The sequence below is a fragment of the Oryzias melastigma genome, linkage group LG21 (assembly GCF_002922805.2).
Source record: "Oryzias melastigma strain HK-1 linkage group LG21, ASM292280v2, whole genome shotgun sequence".
Classification (NCBI taxonomy): Eukaryota; Metazoa; Chordata; class Actinopteri; order Beloniformes; family Adrianichthyidae; genus Oryzias; species Oryzias melastigma.
The window spans coordinates 8,232,897-8,235,334 of record NC_050532.1 but is presented as its reverse complement, the minus strand read 5'-3'; the positions used below and the strand labels follow the sequence as shown (position 1 = coordinate 8,235,334).

The 2,438-nt window shown below is 36.3% G+C and overlaps 1 protein-coding gene across 1 annotated transcript in view; it reads right to left on the bottom strand.

Moving 5' to 3' along the window:
• Window positions 1-2,431, bottom strand: part of LOC112155467 (interleukin-1 receptor type 1) — a 16,147-nt gene extending 13,716 nt beyond the window's left edge. The window contains exon 1 of the mRNA XM_024287105.2: window positions 2,117-2,431. The gene's annotated coding sequence lies outside the window, so the exon portion shown is untranslated. The remainder of the gene's footprint in view (window positions 1-2,116) is intronic.
• Between the last annotated feature and the right edge of the window lie 7 nt (window positions 2,432-2,438).

Below are 2,438 nucleotides of genomic sequence, written 5' to 3'. Positions count from 1 at the left end.
GTGACCATCCAAGTGCATTTTTAAAATTTCTGAGACTTTTTTCTAACTTCACCGTATTTATGTTTTTAATGGTCTTTATATATTTATCTTCCTTTGTGAGATAAGTTTTGGCTAACTCTGAATTAATCTACTCATCCACTGTATTTATTTTTTGTCTTATTTAAATAAAAATCTGTTGTGAACAAGAAATGTCCTCTGGGGCTTTTGCATTTTTTTTTATTCTTTTTTTGACATTTTCTAAATAAAACTTTGGAGTTTTCCAAAAACTCTAAATACTCCTACTATAGTGACGAGATTGTTGTTTTGAAAGAACATATTTGTAACCAGGAAGGAACCTCTTGAAGACCATGTGACTCATCGTGCATCTTCTCACTCTTTTGGCTATGAGGACTAAACTAGTAAAAATAAAGTTGATAACCTTTTATACTTAAACTTAATTATTTTAAAGTTATCTATTGGGATAGTATTATTAAGGATTTTCTAAAACTCTTATCAACAATTACTTGTGTCATATTTAGATAATAGCATATCTATTTTATTTATGCTACTTTGTAATTTTAAAGAACTTTTTAAGTCGCTCTGTAGTAAAAGTTGCTGCAGCCAAATAATACATACATGAGAAGAAAAGTTATATTTAAGTTACATTGGAGTCTAATTAGTCATACTTTTGGGAGAATTTTCCTTGAAAAATGCATAACAAGAACTGATTTTTATCTTGAAAGAGAAAGACTGAATATTTGCACACTTTACTGCAGTAACACAACAGCCGTGTTTACATGGACACAAGTAATAGGATTAAAAGATTGATCAGAATAAAAATACTACATGTAAACACGCTGCTCTAAGCTGATCAGACTCATTCGGATCTAAATTTTCTTCCGATTGAGATGGGTGGGTTATGCTGAGTGTTGATCCATATATGTTGCATGTAGACACTTATTTTGATAGTGGATCATTACTGCGCTGGCTTTTAATTCATGTGTAGAGGCTGTCTGGTCCAGAGGAGGCTTCGGAGCGCGATCCGGCTGGCTAGTGAGCGAGCGAGTGAGTTGCCGGACTCTGGAAAACCGTGTCTACCAGCAGGGCAGAGTGCATTCCAGACTAAATGTTGTTGTTGGTTGCATGTATTAACCGTAACCGTAACCACGATTGCCACCCTAACCGTAACCCTTCCTCCGAGTGTGTTTGGGCAAGAAAAAAGTTCAGCACTGGCCGCACGTAATTAGAAAACTACTTCGAATGGTCACTTTCAGAAAAATTAACCATGTTTGTTTACAAAGGAGCTTCAGTACTTCTACGGCTGTTTCAAATATGTTAGATAGTTCTTTTCTTTTAACATTTCACAAGGATTTATTCTGATCAACCGTTTGTGGTCATCTGGTCCATGCACACACTTTAATTCTAATCCGATCTTTGATCAGATTAAAAGCATTTTACACATGTACAAGGAACTACTGATGCTTATTTAGCTTCATGAAACATAGGAGGAATAAATCAACCAATAATTCAGATAATCATAGCATAAAGAACTTGCTAACAAGTCAACTGAACTCTTTATATCATTTTAAATCACTGAATCCAGCAAATTATTCGTCCACTGTGTCGCTTTGGAACAATTCATTCACACCTACAGGGCCTTCTAGCAGTTGTTGCTATTTATTTATTTATTTAAATCACACATTAGTCTGACCTGAATATAAGTTGGACCACTGGTCAAATTTTGCAAAAAAAATATAATCCAAAAATATGGTAATTGTAGAATTAATTAAAAAAGTCAAATATCTCAAACCCTAACAATACATGCAAAGCAGTCTTTCAAGTACTTTTTTGGTCCTTTGGGTTTCTTTTAATTTGTTCAGTCGGCTCAAATCTGTAGATATTCTAAATCATGACCTGTGGGTTGATTGGAGCATACATGCTCAGTGCAGTACTAAAGGAAGTGTCTTCTTTGCGGTTACAACTACAGCAGACTTTTATAGAGTAACAAAGTTCAATTTGAACGATGATGTGCTGCTAAAGGCGTTTTAGATCCTCATATTCTAGGCTATGTCGCTGTGCAGCTCGTAGCTGAACTTTGTCATCACATAAACACAACAAGCAGCGTATGTTAACTCACCTCTAAGACGGAAACACTGAGGCAGCGTCAGGCGGAAGGATGAGAGGGTGTTCTCAGCACCACAGAGCTTTGAGAGGAAACTCACCACTGACTATTGAGGACTGGAGTCAGCAGGCATTTATACCTAACTCATGTCCACGTAGTAACGAGTCTCTGATTGTTGTGCAATGACAGCACCACAAATGAGTATCGACAATTCAAAACTGATGGTACTGATACCTCCTTACACATTTGCTTATGACTTGCAGATCACAATCTGCTTGTACCCTAGTCCCCCATTTCTAATGTCCCACTCATCCTCTATCTTTTGTCTTCTGTCCGA